This window comes from Rhea pennata, chromosome 3, assembly GCF_028389875.1.
Source record: "Rhea pennata isolate bPtePen1 chromosome 3, bPtePen1.pri, whole genome shotgun sequence".
NCBI lineage: Eukaryota > Metazoa > Chordata > Aves > Rheiformes > Rheidae > Rhea > Rhea pennata.
In genome coordinates, this window is record NC_084665.1 from 117,541,542 (window position 1) to 117,559,673 (window position 18,132).

Genomic DNA, 18,132 nt, shown 5'->3' on the forward strand with positions numbered 1-18,132 from the left:
GCGCGGCGCCGCGGCCCTTCTCCCGCCCGGCGGCGGGCGGCGGGGGCGGGCGGCGCGCGCATGCTCGGGGCGGGCGGCGCGCGCGTGCGCGGGGCGGCGCGGGGCGGCGGTCTGCAGTGCGGGGCGGCGCGGGGCGGAGCGGGGGCGCGCGCGGCGGCGGCGGCGGCGAGTGAGCTGCGGCGCGAGCGGCAGGCGCGCACCGAGCCGCGTCCCTCCGGCCCCGGCACCCGCAGCAGGCGCGGCCCCAGCGCGCTCCCCTCGCACCCGCCGATCGCCAGCGGCGCCCACCGTAAGTGCCGCCGCGCCGGGGAGCGCCCCGCTGCGCGCCGCGGAGCCGCGCAGAGCGGCGGCGCGGGCTTTGCGCGGGCGCCGCTCTGGGCGCGTTTCTCGCAGAGGCGAATCGCGGGGGGCAGGTGGCGGAGTGGTGCCGCTGGAAAGCGACCGTCGCCCGAAGTGTGAGCCCCGCACCGGGTCGGCGCAGGGGTGTCCTGGCGGCGAAGGCGGCCGCGTGCGCGTGGGTGAAAGTGGAGAGCGCGCGCCGGGGAGGACCGGCTGCGATGCTGGCTTGTGCACCGTGCGTCTGTGCCGGGGCGCTTAAAGCAGGTTATTGCCGTCCCTTTTTAGCGCTTGCAAATCATCCTAACCAGGACAGTTGATTTACCTTTTTTCCCTTTCTTTAATACTTTGTGTACACGAATTGTTTTTTCTTTTTTTTTTCCCCTGGCGAGATGGAGGGAAATTGTGTCCACGGCGTTTCTGCCTTGAACTGTTGTAAGAGAGCGGGTCCCGTATCGATCTGGATATAAATACCAACAAGATCAAAAGGAAGCATAGATCTGTCGCTTAGTGATTTGTGCTTGGAAGTGTTTCGCTGAATGTGGAAGTCTGACGTTTCTTATTCATTTGCAAAGAGATAGCGAAAAGGTCGTTGTTTTCTCCGGGTAGAGAAAAAACCATGCGAGAAAGAGGAGCGAGAGCAGTCCTTGCAAGGTCATCACACCCGCGATGAAAGCAGAAGGGCTACCGATCCTTGCTTAACTGACACCCTTGCTGGGTGTAAGAGGTCCGTGTTTCCTCAGCCACGCGAGCCGTGTGCGGGATAAGCCCGGGGTCGCGTTTGTGAAGGGCTCTCTGGTGTGGTAAACGCACGGAGCCTTCGCCGCGCTCCTGCTATTTGCTTGGGAACGAGACGACGTGAAAATGGAGGTGGGAGGAGATAACAAAAGCCGATGTGCAGCCCAGGCCGCTTCCCCCTCGAAGGCGTGAGGAGGCGGGAGAGGAGCCGGCCGGAGGGAGCGTTGCGTTTCGAGGCATCGCAACCAAGGCGGAGCAGGCTGCGGCGATCCCCAGCCGCCGTGCGGGAAACCGCGGCGCTTTGCGCGCCGGCCCGAGCCCCGAGCCAGGTGCGGGCGCCGCCGCGGGGCGCGCAGGTTGCGCGGGTGCCCGTCCCGCCGAGCCGCGCGCGCCGGCGAAGCGGCCCGGCGCAACTTTGCGCGCGGGCGCCGCTGGAAAACGCGTGGCCCCTCCCGTCTGTCCCCCCCCCCCCCCCAACCGTGCGGAGCCGGGAGCGGGGCATGCCCGCCGTTTCCCACGGGGGAGCTCCCTCCTCTTCCCTCCTCTTCCCTCCTCTTCCCCGCCGCCCGGCAGCACCCTGAGCGAAAGGACCCCTCCAGCCCTCCCCCCTCCCCGCGCTGCCCGGACCCCCCGGCGCCGCCCTGCCTGCGCCGCCCCCGCCGCTTGCCCCTCTCTGCAGGGCGCCTCGCTGCTCCCTCTCCCCCGCCCCAGCGGGCCGGGCTGCGGCCCCGACGTGGCGGTGCAGGGCCAGGGAAGGGGGGTGCGCGGCCGGGGCAGCCCTGGAGCTGCCTTCAGCCCACGGGACTGACACCCGGGTGGGGGGTGGCGAGTGGGGCAGAGCCCCCCCCGGCAGGCCCGGCTGCCCGCCCCGCTGCGGAGCCGCCGTCTGGGGCACCGACCCCAACCCTGAAACCGTCAAACGCTTCCGTGGGGCAGAGCGAGGGGAGCAGTTGCTTCAAATACCGGGCTGGCCGAATGAGCAAGAAGCCGTGCAGATAGCGGCCTAATTGAAAAAGCAAACAAATAAACAAACAACAACAACAAAAAAACCCTGCCCTTTTCATTAAAATTGAAATGTGATTATTTGCACCCCAGAGCCTTTGCCAGTTAGTGGAAGGCTGAATGTATGAACAAATTCTACGTTCTTGTAACGAAGATGCTAATGTATCTGATGTATTTAAAAGATAGAGGTAGTTTTCGCAGCAGCTTCATTGGCAAATTTCTAGCAGTGTTTTATGGCAAATATTTTTGGCGATAGGAGTTGTGTTCCTTCGTTTATTAAAAAGCTGAGCTCTCGGAGATCCCACTGCCTCTTTAGATAGGAGATAAAAACATAGACAGGTATGAACCAGAATATGGTAAGGAGCAAAATCTTCACCTTCAGAGGAAAATAACTATCAGAGAAATATCTGTCTTTATAAAATGTATATTCAGTAGCCCTTTTGGAATACATGCTTGTTGGTAGTTTGCTTCTATGGCACACTTTAGATTGATTAGTTTTCACTATTACCCTTTCCTTTGATTGAATTTTTTTTTTTTTTTTTTTTTTTAAGAATGCAGTTCATGTAACATTAGTTTACTTGAAAAGTTCTCCAGTACAGTGTTAGAGCAGCACTATCCATTTCAGATTTGTGGACTGCGATCAATTTTAATTAAAACTTTAATTACATTTTGCCTCTCCATTCAAACAAAGCATAAAATAGTCTGGGCTATTGTTGATCTCGAGGAAAAATAAGAAAACATGTTGTTAATCTTCATTATATATTATTCCTTCCTTTTAATTTAAGGCTGAATCCTCCTCTTGTTGTACTCGAAAGGAGTTTTGCCATAAACTTGTGTGATGTACAACTGCAATATTTGGTTTTCGAGGTTGTCCTGTCTTCTTGGCATACCTATACAAAGAATTGCACCACTGACTTTTCACTGTTTAGAGAAATCACTCGTGTTCCGGAAGGTCCAGCTATTGAGTTGTGGTGTTGTACAACGTATCTCTCAGACTGTTACGGCGTTACATAACTGCATACCAAGTGTCCCCGTTGCTTTCAGTCCCCTCTTGCTGTACCCTACGTCCAGTCCGCTAGTGCAATCTACCGAAAGAATCAGTGTTACTTATATAGTACCAACAAACCCAGCCTGGGGCTGAATGGCAAGGCAAAGCGTAGCCGTGGGTAAGGGTGGAAGAGCAGTACAGGAATGGAAAGGAATAGCTGGAAGCGAGCGGAGCAGGGGGCTGCAGCTCGGCTGGCGGGAGTGCCGCTGGCAGCGGGGGAAGCGGTGCAGCGAAGCTGGCTCCGGGGCTGTTTGGAAAAGGAGCCGCGCGTGTCCCCGGGAGCGACCTCGTGCCGCGTGCCCGACGGCGCGCCGGGACGCCGGCTCGTGGTCGCGCCTTCTCGAGGGCGCGGGAAGCGGGCCCCAGCGCCGCGCGGCCGCCCTGCGTCGTGCTGCGTGCCTCGGCGCGCTGGGGTGGTGCAGCCCTCCAGGCTCTTCTTCCTGCCGGTTCCCTCAGCAGAGCTGCTGGCAGGATCTAAATCTAAGAATATAGATTACTTTACTTTTAACAAACATTACTTTCGAAGCTATTCCCGTCTTGTTTTTCAATTTTGGAATCCTAAATTTATGTCTGGCTGCAGTGTGTATTTATGCTTCTTTGTGTTACATCTGTCTCACATTTGTATTTTAGGGATTCAGTCCTGAATGTTTCCCAGATTCCTGTGGATTTTCAGAAGTTTGTGTCAGTGAGCCAAATAATGCAGGCTACTCCATGCAGGGTAGCTCTAGCCATGAATTAAACAGCAATACGCGCTAACCGAAATCAGAGTTATAAAATATAAAATAAGATGGGTACATTGGTTTTTAAAGTAGTTAGAACTGGAACACATAACGTTCATCAGGAAAGACTGTGTTTCTTGCCTGGGATGTAAAATATGTTTCAGCACTAGTCTTCATTCATTTTCTTTTCTTTCTTTTTTTTTTTTTTTTTTTTTAATACAAGTTATTTTGCCAGCATGGATTGGGGATAAGTACCCTTTATCTTTAGAACTATCTAAACAGATACTTGTTTCAGAGGTTTTTTTATTGCCAGTGCCCTTTCCTTTAATTTTGTCTTACACTAACGGAGAAGAGCAACTGTGTGGGCTTCCTGCATTACTTCCAATGCCTAATTTTGGCTCAGACTTTATTGTAACAAGCCTAGACCATCCCACCTGTCACTGTTCTCCTGCGGGTCCACATTACCTGCATTTTGTGTGCCTCTTGCCATCATGTGCATCCTTTGCCTTTTCCTTGTTTCCTATGGAGTGTAATCTTGTTCTTTCTCTGTTTTTTTTTTTTTTTTTTTTTTTTTTTTTTTTTTGGGGGAGTGTGTGTGTGTGTGTGTGTCCGTCCGTCCGCTCTCTTTTTCTCTTTTTTTCTTCTTCGCTGCATATTTCCCTTAATCCTTGGGAAAGATCATGACTTACTCTACAGCTGTGATCTGTGGCATCACTAAGAGTATCACCTGATATAAAAGTGCAGCACAAGTAGGGAATGCTTCGAGCTTGGGAGCTGTGGGGCGCTAGGCTCCAGAGGGGCTTCCGTCGCAGGGAGGCGCTTGCTCAGCTTTGTACCAACTCTTATCTGTGTTCAAAGAAAGAGAATATCTTATCTTTTGAAATCTTGTACTATTGCTTTGAGAGTAACAGCTACAATCTTTTTCAAAGATAATGAAATGGATGATTAAAAAAAAGAGAGAGTGAATTATCCGTATTACTTTCTAAGTTGCTAGAAATATAAATAAATATATATGTAAATTTGTCTTTTAAACTTTATGGGGACATTATCAACAGAGTTTCAGCTTTCAGGAACTTTTTTCCACATTTATATGTGAATATAACCCAAAGAACAAAAATACCCATGTAGGAAGTTGAGGCAGACCATTAGAGAGGATGTCATAACTGGATGTTGTAGAAGCAGTTAGTTTTAAGGAGACAGTTGAAGGAGAAGGAGAAGATAGGAATGACTTGACACTCAACTTCACTGATGTATTTATAAAAATATCTAGCTGTTTTTCTTCATGATCGTTCCTCTGAGGAGGATAAAGAACAAAGTGCATTTTCTAAAATAAATTGTAAAACCACAATCAATTAAAAATACATGGTGCTCACTGAAAGTAAGATGAGAAATGCATAGTTTGTTGACCTAAAAGTAATGTATTCTGAAACTCTAGAATCAAGGACGAAAGAAGTGTTTTGGTTCTTACTGAAGGTTTTCTACCTGGAGCAATACTCATTTAAGCCAGATTTTGGATTCCAGACTGTACCAATATAACAGAAAATATTATTCTAGCTTCACCAGTTTTAGCATTTTGAAAGAGCAAGAGTTTGATACATTCCTGAGCTTGTTTATGATTTTTGAGGTAATGGTTATGAATAATTTGAGCTAATCTAATGGATCATTTAAGATAATGATAATCTACTAATTTCCTGCAGGAAAACAAAGCATTTTAAAACATCTTGCTTTTTCATCATAGAGCCATTTAATAAAGAATACCTACCTAGTCAGCACTGCACAAGTCTAAATTGATATGCAGGAAGAAAACTATTATAATGGTGATTTTCATAGCTTTTAGGTTAATATATATAAAATGCTAAGGCTTTTGATGAAAGTGACTTTTGATCGCTTTTGATTTGCAGCTGATTTAATTTTAAGAAGTTGGCAATTTCAAAATAGCATCACTTTTTTTTTTTTTTTTTTTTTTTTTTCCCCCCAGCTCCACTGTATAGTTTACTGAATACAAGAAAATCGTATAAAAGGTTCACTGGTAACACCTTCATTCTCCTCCTTCCATTCCCATTTGAGTGAACTGGAATTTCCTCATTTATTTTAATAGGAACAGAGTTGTGCTTCATGTACATTCCAATTTAAATAAAAGTTATATTCAAATTGCATTCCATACAAGTGTTCAGATTATATTCCATTAGGGAGAGAATCTCTTTAAATATTTCTTGTTCACTAACTTAGAGCCTCTCAAAGGTGATTGATGAAAAGACCTAGAAACTGAGATCCATGGCATGTAAATGGTATAATAACTTTTTTTTTCTTTTTCCTTTGATTATACCAATATATTTTCATACCATTGTTAGGCCTAAGAAAGTAGTGGAATTTTGTTTAACTCATGGTGAGTTATATCAACTAGTATAATATCAGTCAGTGGAATTACCTTAATTGTCCAAACTTGGATGAGGAATATCTATGCTTTTAGCACTGTACAAATCAAAATGCATATGCAGGAATAAAGTGAGCTGTGATAGTAATTCTCATAGCTTTTAGATTAATATATATGAGGCACTAAACTGTCTGATGAAGATTACTTTAAATCAGTTTTGACTTATAGCTAAATATAAAGTTGTATCCTAGAGGTGAAACATTTCAGATTATTACATGTTTATAAGGGACCATCATGAGAATTTTAACCAGGTACCTAGCATAGTCCATAACATTTAATTGAGCAATAACTCTATCTAGTTTCCTGTTAATGAACAACATATACATTTCTTTGGAAGAAAAAATGTTGACTTGATTTAAAGACCACAAGTAATGGGAAATCTATGACATTTCTCCCAAATCTTTTCTAATAGTTAATTGCCCTGAATGTTAAAAACATACCTTGTTTCTTCATTGTAGACACTTCATTACCAGTTCTTGAAACAATCAGTCCCTGAAGTGATTGGAAAAATACTAATCTTAATTAGGTCAGCTATTGAGCCAAGTGTCTGTAAAGCATCTGTAACTTGATTTTGATATATAAAAATAATTTCACAAAGACAATATGTCACTAGAAATAATTTTTTTAAATAAAAGGTTAGTGTTCTACTTAGTGAAAAAACATTTTTACTGCAAAGGAACCATTAAATCATTCTGTATAAAAATGGAATTAAACGGCATGGAAGAGATCTGAATAACATTGTTTCTGTCAACTGCAGTTGAGAGTATCTGTGTGTTAAATGAAGACTTTATTCAGAATAGAGTCATCTAAAATTAGAACATCTTTTTTTGTAAAAGCTCTTAGAATACAGCATATTTCTGTGTATTCTTATCTGCTATATTTAGAATTACAATGTAACTGAAAGACTCTTAGAGGATGAAATTGGGGATAATAATTAGTAGTTTGCATGAAAATGCTTGTGGTTTTTAATAGAAGTTGATAAATATAGGAAAAATGTGATTTTGTAAAGTTAATAAAAATTAACATTATTATAAAGCATGGCCACTGAAAATAAAACCTGCTTATATAATGGGTAACACTCCAATGTTTGTTTTGTTTGAGAATTACTAATAATTAGCACATATTTGATTGACATCACTATAGTTAGTGTTGTTTTATCGCAAAAGAATGTATTCTGTACTTCTGTAAAGCAGTCATTTTTCATATAAAATGTACATTCATCAAATGATACAAATGAGTATGGACATTCAGGAATAGTCTTGAAAATAACCATCTTCAATTGGATAAATTGGTTTCAATTTGAAAGTATGGTAGCCTGAAAAGGAATTTTGGTTTGATACATGAAATATTGGATCATATTGGTGATTTCTAAAAAAACAGAATGATTTATATAGAAGGACTGTATCTTCAAAATGCATCCTAGGTTTAACCTGCATTTTTTCACCTATATTTTTCGCACCTGTCTTACTTGAATATTCTGGTAATCTTGGATCTGATCCCTTAATCGTCAAGGTCAAAGGATACTCTGGAGTGCACTGATGGGCTGAAATCTGCTTCTTAGCATCCATGTGCAGCAAGAAAATACAGAATATTAGTATGCTTTTTGGCTTTGAAATCAGAATGTTAGATGTTTCATCTTGTTTAAACTTTTATATTATACAGTCTTAAATGTCAAATTGGTCACAAACTATTTTTCCCATGTAAGTACATAAAATATACCTTCTCCTATCTATGAATTTCTAATGATATAACTGTTTAACTGAAATACCTAAATGTCTAAGAGAGGTAGATACTAAGGTTCATTTACCACCATGGGTATGGTAAGTAGATCATAAAGTAACCTTTATCATTCTTCATTAAAAAAAACTCTTTTACAAGAGCTTTGTCTCTCTGGCACACCATAGGTAAGCTGTTCAGTTCGATGTCTGTCTTTTTATTTATTTGATTTCTGGTTTAGGGAAATCAGAGGGTTAAGAGGGACTACAACTCTATTTTTGTCAAGTACCTACCACAAAGAGGTGCTGCTGGAACACAGATCAATAAGTAATATTAGTTTCTACGTGATTAAGAAGTGAACATTAGTCGTGGAGGCTTCGCACTCTGTTACTTGAGAGTGTAATCCTGAAGTGTCAGCAGGTACTAACTCTGCCTCCTGTCTTATCTCAACCTTCAGCTCCTCCTGATCCTTTTTTCCCTCCTTCTCTGGCTCTGCTTCCTCTCTTCTTTGATGCTGCTCCAGCAATCTCCTGTTTCCTAAGAATCTTTCTGCTCCTTAAAGGCTGAGCTTGTTTCACCTTGGTGGATGCCCCCTTCAGCTTCCTACATTTTAACTGTGTGGGTTATTTTTGTTGTTGTAATATTTTGGTTTTTAACTGTTTTTAACTGGTTTTTAACAAGGATCTGGTCTTTATATATACGTTCTAGGAAGCGCAGCTGTGTCTATTTACACTGCTATGCAGATAAATACTCATCTTAAAATTTTAATGACACAGGAGATGCAACCTGTGCAGAGAGATAAGGTGTGTATTCAGGGATTTCGTGGAGTGACTCTGGACCAGTACATGTCTGGTAGTGGTGGCTGAGTCCAGCTTCTGTAAAGCTGATTACGATACATTTATTCTGCAGTCACTAGGCTGTGAATGCAGTATGCTGACACACTCAAACTGGCCTTGAACCGAGTATCCTGTGTACCGCAGCGTTCAGGACATGGCACGGAGCTCAGCGTGGGGTATGGATTTGGGTATTCATCCTGTTCTTGAATAGGTTTTGCAGACCGCTGCAATCTGCTTTGCCCTGGCTGGGCTGATGCTGGGGACAAAGCCAGCGAGTTTAAAGCTAGGTGAGGCACCTGCGCTGCTGCAGTTACAGTGGCTGCAATAGAGACATGCCCGAGAACACGTTCTAACATCTAAAACATATTTGTTTTTTTTTTCTTGATATTTCTAGAGTGATATTTTCAAGGAGATGTCTGTAAGAAATCATAGTACAGGGTGAACAGATGTTGAATACGACTCCGTTCTGCCTGTGTGCCTGCCTGCTCTGCCTGTTTTGATCACTCCCTTCAGCGCTGTAGCTCCCCAAATCTTAGAGCAAGGCTCAGTATGTAGGTCTTCCTAAATCTGCGTGGTTCAAACTGCGGGATCAGAGCCTATACTTTTGATTTTTTTCCTGGGTTGTGGACTGACAGAGTGGGAAGGCAAGATGTAGAAAACTGAAAATGTTGTAAGAATCTAGCATAGCATATTCTGTGGTTTTTGTTGCTGTGCATTGTTCACAACGGTCTTTCTATCAGTGCGTACGTATAACAACGCATAGCATTTTAACCTTATCTGGCCTAACGAAACCTATTAATGCAAATTCTTCAATCACAAATTGGTTTGCTTTTTGCTCTTTAGCCAAAGAGCTGTAGAACTCTGTTTGCTAATTAATTGATATTACTTACGAAATGCATTTAGTTTAGTGCCTCCTTTAAATGTTTTTCACTGAATGTAGATTACTTATAATATGCAAGTAAAACAAATAAGAAACAGTTTAATGGATTCTAAATTGTTGTATGAAAAATCCACAATAAATTCAAATAAACGAGTAATTTGTATTTCACTATCAGACTGTCATTGTGTGTTGCTGTAATTTTAGGCTTGGTGAAACACATAGTGAATTTAAAATAACAAAGGTAACTGCAACTCCATCTGCTTCAAATATGTGAAAAACAACTATATCTAACTGTGGCTTGAGTTTGAGTGGGTGTCTTGTGCTCCTTAAGTTCGCTGAAGTTGAGACAAGATATTTAGAAAATTACCTTCTTCCTTTAAATCGCAAGACGTTCAGAGTTGTAATATGTGTGACTCATTCCAGCTGTTTGCAACTCCGTATTACTGACAGGAGTATATTAGTAATCACCATTAACAATATATCAATGTCAGCCCATCTACAGATGTAAGAAGTGGTTCATGAAAGGGGTCTGTCTAACAGCAGTACCTGGAGATTGTAATTCTCAGTGTTGCCCAATGCAACCAGCAATTTACTGTTGTAAGGATTGATATATTCAGAAGGACTTCAACATCCAAAGCTACATGAAGCAACTAACAGTCGTATTTCTGTATTTCTGCAACTCTGCATTTTGTCACTGTTAATTTATGAGATAACTGATTCTAGGAAGTCCTATGTAGCATCTAGTAGCCATTTCAGTCTTGCACTTCCGTTTTTTATTGGCAATATTTTCAGGAAATTTGCAGAGACAAGTAGGTTTTATTTCCTTCTGGATGATCAAGGTTGATGGTATAATTCTGGATGCTTGAGTGGCGATGTATTCTTTTATAAATGCCGAATCTACCAGAATAGCCCAGGAAATAAGGGCTCACATTCACACACATTATAGGGGCATGTAAACTCACTCTGTGTCAGCTCTGGTAATTGGCCATGGTACAAAATTTCAGGCTGGAATAAATGTGATTTAGATGTTGTGCACGGGAAGAAAATGGTCGCCTTCTGTGGGCGACGGTAGTGGCAGGGATGTTGACAAGCTCAGGCACGAGGAAATACTTAGGAGCAAATGGCAGGATGGCTTGATGGGGCTTCGTTATGAAGAAATCCCAGAGAGATGAATGTGAACTGAAAATTTCATATCAATATGGGAACTTTTCCCACCCAGAAGTAGCTGGACCAAAGCCCAACACCATACCAATACAAAGACCTAATCTGAGATCTGATCTGTCAGATCTCTGCTGGAAAAGTTGAATAAAGGAATGGACTTGAATAGGCCAAAGCATGTCCTGACCCACCAAAGCACTTACATGATTGATGAAGTTTAAATACATGGAAAAATCTGGTTTAAATTCATTGAATTGACTAGAAATGTGGGTGTAAGTGTTCAGGAAGCTTATAGCCTAAAGGAAATGGAATTGGGAAAAAGAGAATGTGTGATCGTGAATCATGTCAGAGATGTAGGCAGGATCAGAACTGTGAGGATTTTAATGTTAGAAGTTCTAAGTGAATCAATAAAAAGAAGGGAAGTCAGCACAGATATGTAGGAAAAGGAATAGGAGAGACAGCAGAAGATAAAAGTCAGCATCTAAAAAGCTCTGAAAGGCTGAGGAGTTGGAGACCCTTTCAGAAAGGAGCTGATTAATTTGGAATGTAAAATTACTAAGTTTCACCACTTTTCACAATTTTTTAGGTTATATGAGGAAACTTTTTTGGATTGGAGGGAAATGTTTAATCTAAAGTCACTGAAAATGGATACTGGGAAAAAATGAACTTAGTGAAAATTCAGCTGATTTTTGCCACTTTTCTCCAAACTGCTTCTTCATACTTAATAGAAGCCAAGCTATGTCAGAACTGTATTAGAGCAAAAGCATTCACTGATTTAGGTGTTTAGAGAACACCCTACTGAGATGCAAATAGCTGGCTGGCTGAATTGTGAGCTTTGTTTATATACATGTGCACGTGGCATGTGTGATAGATGTAGCTACTGGGGAGAACTGAGCTGTTTTTAAGTCACCTACATACAGCTAAGTCCTGAAACTTAGCAGAGAAATGCTCCCCAGTGCATGCTCCCACTGGCAGCAAGCTCTGCAAGGTGTAGGGGAATTTGTTCATCTGGAGGCTCTAGCCTACTCTCAGACATTTGGGGCATGAACCTAAATAGGGAAAAGGATTGAAAAAAATATGAAGCTTTTGCAGAAGACTTTGTAAGTCCTCTCATTTCATGATTCATTGATCTTGTGACTGAACTGCTGTTTTTTTTAAAATCCTGCTTCTTTGCAGTAAAAAAAAACCCATTAGTTTGAGGCCCTGGTTTTGAAGTATTTAAATGACAAGTTGCTCATTGTTTTGCATTTGTATGTACTCGCCATGTAGGTTTTTGTTGCTGTTAGTTTTGAACGGGATAAGACACCTACAGTATTGGCAAATTCAGAGAATTTGGCATGACTCCATTCACATCATACTATTTCATGAAGCAGCAGGCAGAAATGTGACTTCCCCAGGAACTTATAACAAATTATATATAAGCATCTAAATAGAGGGTACAAAGAAGCTGCAGCTAGACTCTTTTCAGTGGTGCCCAGTGACAGGACAAGAGGCAGCAGGCACAGACAAACATGGGAAGTTCTGTCTGAATCTAAGGGAAAAAAGAATTGCTGTGAGGATGATGGAGCACTGAAACAGGTTGCCCAGAGAGATTGTGAAGTCTCCATCCTTCGAGATATTTGGAAGCTGTCTGGGCATAGTTCTGGGCAGCATACTGTAGGTGAACCTGCTTGAGCAGAGGAATTGGACTAGATGATCTCCAGAGGTCCCTTCCAATCTCAACTGTTCTGAGATTCTGCAAATTAGTGGCAAAGTAGAGAATGCAAGCCAAGACCCTGATTCTCATAGTGGATTATAGACAGTGTCTTACCTATCTGCTCAAACATAGTGTAGTAGTACAGTTCCTTTCTTGGGAAGATCTCAATTTATGCTGCTTTATGGTGTTTGAAGGAGGTTGGACGGAACCTCAAAAACCCTGCTTCTAATTGTTACAAGTCAAGATGAAAAATACTTGCTATTTGCATTTCACTGTTAAGCTATAAATGTTTCAATTCTACTTGTGAATAAAGGCCAATCCCTTTCTCAAAATGAGCTGTCTGTACAGTTCAGGTGCAGTTTCCACGTTGATGACTGTCTTTGCGGTCTGGCAGTGAGCTGAGCGCAATGCAGGAGCTGCTGGGTGGGGTGGCCAGATCAGGGCTGTGAAGAGAATGAGGATGCAGGAGGCATACCACTCCTCTGTCCCGCAGGAGGTCACATGTGGAGCCAGCAGCAGGTTGGGACTAGGTCTTTTCCAAGGCTGCAGCTTGAGAGAGGGATGGGGAGAGAAAATCCTGTGTATCACTCAGACAGCTGGCTCAAATCAGCGTCCCAAAGGGCTTTTGTCATGATGCTGGATTGTCCAGGTATAAGACAAGAGCTGATTGCTGGGCTCCAGGTAATCCACATCCCTGCAGCTGGAGGAGGAACACCGAGCACTGCAGCCCACCCAACTGTCCCTCCAGCTGGGGTCGATGCCATCACAATAGTATGTGCATCTGCCAGAGAGGGAGATGCTTCTGTTCCCTCACTGCCACCTATTCCTTTCTGTGTGTTTTTTTCTTTTTTTTCTTTTTTTGGGGGGCTGGTGGGTGGGGGACATGATTGCTTTTCTCTGATCCTGCCCAGCATATGGCCATACAAATCCTCACATATGCAAAACACAGTGGACAAGTTGTTTCCAGAAGTGATAGAGATTTGTTTTTTCTTTATTTTTCTCTTTCTCTCTTTTTTTTTTTTTTCTTTTTTTGAGGGGGTGGATATACTGGCAGCAGGACTGGGTTATGTCAGATTAAAATCAAGATGTTGCCAATGTCTGTCCATTATCCCTGCCTGCAACTTTGCTTTCCTCTCAGCTCTCTGAGGTATTTGGTATGAAGTTTTGGTATTCAGCTCAGTTTAGAAATATTGTCTATTCTCACTATAAATTTTTATACAGACAAGCAATTTCTTGAGTTCTTTTGTGTAGTTCATGAATAGAAAGATATCAAAAGTAATGATTACTTTATAGAATCATAGAATCAGTAAGGTTGGAAGGGACCTCTGGAGGTCATCTAGTCCAACCTCCCTGCTCAGCAGGGTCTCACCTAGAGCGTGTTAGACAGAGTTCCTATCACCAGTCTAATTTCAGAATATATATAAAGTGGAAATCAGCTAGTATTTGCATCTCCCCCAAGTTTCTGTGCTGTTGCTGCTGAAATGTCACAGTCGGCTAGTTGTGTGATAATAACGATCCACTTGGACTAGAATTGATGAGCAAGTGGATTCTGATTGGGCTCTTGCAGTAGATACATGTCTGTTATCTGTGAGTTTTAATTACATTGGACTAATTACATCACTTTATTACTTTTAATTATTACATCAGTTTTAATTGTCAGTCCTTGACATACTTTTTTTCTTGTTAGGCTTTTGCATATAAAATACAGAAGGTCAGCACAGCAGTACATGTGTGAAAATTGCCCATGCATACATGGTTGTCAAAGTCCTATGAAAAAATGGCATCTCAGATCACCTTCTCACTTGGGTTTGAACAGTTATTTTCTATCAAGAAGCCAGCAGCTGACATCCTCTCAGCTGTATGCTTTATGACTGACTATAACATTCACATGGTAGAGCTATAACTTACAGCTGAGTTCTGTTTTAGACAGGCTTTGTGGCTGTGTACTCGTAAACGATTTTCCCCATAGAATTGTGAAGAGTTACGTAGAGATCAGTTCCCTTGTGAATAAACTGGGACATTAACATTTCTGAGTACTGTGCAATAAACAGGCATAACCAGTTAAATTCTAATGATCCTTGGGTTGTGCCTGAGATTTGTCATCACATTAAGGAGTGGCAGAAACAGCTGTTTCAGAGGAAAATGGGTGTGACACTGCAAAGATTGTGAAACAAGGTAAAAATATGTAGATTTTTTAAAAAATATATTAGAGCACAGAAAAAGGCAAGAAATGTGTTTTACATGGAGTGATGCAGAAGATGCATCCTCCTTATACTCCCTTTGAAAATCTCAATTTGGCCAGCTGTGTAGGTGATTATTACTACTTGTCTGTTATTATGGCAAAAATATTTTAAAATATAGTCATTTTAGCCCCAGTCACACTGCATATAAGCCAGTACAGCTCCATTGGACTCCATCAGGTTGTTAGGAGTGCTGTTAGCCTGCTTCACCTTCTGGAAGACAAAAGATGAAAATGTACTTAAGAACTGGTAATCTAATTTCTTCAGCATAGCAAGAATCTAGAGCTCATTCAATAAACTTTTCAGGTTAGCTGTGCGTTCTGAAACTGGAACTCTACGCTCTGATCTTTCTTCTCCAAAAGATCTTGTTCCTAGAGCCTGAGGCCATCCAACTGGATTTTTTATCACTCTAAATAAAAAAAAAAAAAATAAGGTTATGTCTTAGCTGTTTTATCTGTAGTGCCGCTTGACTTTGGCAGGAACAGAGCTACATCCTTCGGCTAGCTGGAGGGGCTGAGTTTCTTGATTCTTGGCTTCTTTTTCCTCCAGAGGCACCTTGGCAGCATGTGCCCTAACATGCCCCGGCAGCCTCGCTTGTGCCTAGAGGGGCAGATGAACGAGCAGGGAGGAAGCAGTGCTCATTCTGCATCTGTTCCTGGGCAGCCCACGTCGATAGCAGGCCAGACAGCTTCCCTGCAGCGTGCCATTCCTGCAAGGTATTGCTGAATCTCCCTTCCACTCAGTCAAAAGAAAAACAAGCCTCAGTTAGTGGAAAGGCAGAGTATGCCAGGTGGAAAGTAGCAAGCAGCTCTTTCAGCTGTAGCGAGCAGGTGAAATAGCAGTTCAGAAAGAAGATTATTGTAGCAGTATGTTCACCAGTATGAAGCTTACTCAACTTGTCACAATTACTCTCAAGTTCATTAATATGGTTTCTTCTGGTTTTGCATCAGGTCATTGGTACTGTGTATGTGTCAGTTCATGTCCATGCTTTCCTTTGGGGTGAAATAAGTACTTCCTTGGTTGGGGAATCGAGAGCATGGACTACAGCACAGTGCGTGCTGCTCGGGCTCTGGTGCAGCCTGCTCACGCGGAGCTCTGCCTCCAGCGGTGCGGAGGCGACCCATCCCAGGTGAGGCCGGGAGGCTGTGGGGCGCTCCTTGGCCATAAAGTGCAGAGCTGCCCTCGGCACCTGCAAGCTTAGTGGTGGCTGGGTCGTACCGCAGAGATGCTCAAAGTGAATAAAGACCTAAAGACACCAAAGGCAGCTTAAATGTTAATCCATTTTTCCTAAGATATAAACGTCTCGCACCATTTATATCCAGGTCATGAGTTTAACCTCCTGTTTCCCCAAGGTCTGTGTGCAGCTTTGAGGAGAAGTTTCTCAGTCAGCAGTTTCATATGTAGAACCAGGATATAACGCCCATTACCTCTGCTCCGTCCGCTGGCTGCAGAGAGCCTGTCTTTTCCACTTCGAATGGACTTTTCTCTCTGATTCAAGAAGAAATCCTCAAGGCTACCCTCTACCTATTACCTCTGTCCAATACCCTTATATATAGTTCCTCATGCAGAACTTAACACCACTGTGCACAGCTCATATGAGGAAGCTTTTACACACTGTAGAATCTTCGAAATTTTTGAGTTGCTCTCCTTTCACTACACTTCTGATAAAAATCCTTTGGTAGAATCTGTGGAATTTACTCAAAAATGAAATAAAAATTCTTTAAGTATCTAAGTTCCTAAATCTTAAACCTTCTATATAAATGAGAGATCCCTTTTAAGTACCTTTTAAGTGAATAATAAAGAAGAGCATTCCTGTCCCTGATCTTCTTTGGGAAAAGCTATTCAGAAATAATTTGATGTATACTCTTTGTCTAGTAAAATGTTATCCTCTGGAAAAAATGGCTGTGTTAGTAAGATGCTTTTCTGAAGAATAAGAATGGGATGAGAGTGCCCATACCTTGAATTTCTCAGGAATAGCTTACGTGGTTCATATCCACTACCTATTTCAGCCTGAGCTAATATTCTAGTAGAGACATGTCTGTAGTGATTGAATGGTTAGAAGAATTAGAAAAAAATTACACGAACTTGAAAGATTGCAGTTATCAAAGCAGTAAAAGTTAAAGGCTGACTCTATGTGGAAGAACAGAAAGCTAAGCCTGAGACTGAAACTGTGGCTTCATAAATAGACACACGGTGATCCTACCCACAAAATCTGAGAGGTAATTACCTGGCTTAATTAGGCACAAATGAAAGGCTGTCCCAGGAAAAAATTGCCTCATTCTGAGCCTGGAACAAGGACAAAAAATCCTGGGCCTGAGAAAGACATATTTACCTTTCTCAGGATTTCCATGTTGTAACAACCTTTCCATGAAGCAGTCGGTGGTTAGTGCCTTGGCTCCGTGACGCAACGAGCCTGAACGCTTTTCCCAAAAGCCGAGCGTTGTCTGAAATGCCAGCGCGTGACTGTGGAACGTGGTGCGTGGGTGAGCCAGGCTTCGAGGAGAGACCGTGCAGGCTTCAGGGTGCAGGAAACATTAGGAAATACTGACAAAATCAGATGGTGATGAAATAATGAGTGTTCTCAAACTGCTCTTTTCTTGCATTGAAAGCGTCTTTTTTATGATTACAGATTTTCCATTGGGAAACACTGAATGCGGTTCTGGACTAGGTTTGTCTAGACTTCCACCAGTCCTAACCCCTGAAAACTATTTGGCTCCTTGCTCAGTGTAATAATACTAGAATTAAATTCTGTTTTCTGACAGAAAATTACTACCTGATTCAGTGCCTAAAGCCATTAATGCAGCACTAAAAATACATTAGAGAGCCACATCAGCATTTGTAGACAGATAAATAACTGTTGCATTACTTACATCTCTATTTAATAACTTAACTCACGTATTGCATTTGTGTCTCATCTAATCTTAGGTGTTTAGTTGTCTAAAGAGTGCTCTGTCAGTGTAGTATCTTGATGGTAGATGTAATTTTGCTATTCATATCCCAGTGTTCTACAAATATTAATAACACTGTGCTGCTGAGAGAAATATACCCGTAAACTTGTGAAACAACTCCCAGCAGTTTAGCTTGATAGCCTGTTGAAATTGGACTGCTCTGACTATACCCTCTTGAGGCTCACAGCCAGTCTCATTTTTTATCCTGAAATTCCACGAGGAGACACTCAAAATAAATACTATACAAGCAGCAGCTTAAGTTATCTTTGAGGCAGTGGCTGGCATCAGTTTCACTTTAGACCTCTGCAGCTTTATTCATTTCAAAATCCATTAAATCTGACCTTTTGGATATATTTTGCTCTTATTTATTCTGTCTGTTGA

At 42.5% G+C, this 18,132-nt stretch overlaps 1 protein-coding gene across 1 annotated transcript in view; it reads left to right on the top strand.

Annotated features, from left to right (window-relative positions):
* The first annotated feature begins 203 nt into the window (after window positions 1-203).
* Window positions 204-18,132, top strand: part of VSNL1 (visinin like 1) — a 94,483-nt gene continuing 76,554 nt past the window's right edge. The window contains exon 1 of the mRNA XM_062571169.1: window positions 204-289. The gene's annotated coding sequence lies outside the window, so the exon portion shown is untranslated. The remainder of the gene's footprint in view (window positions 290-18,132) is intronic.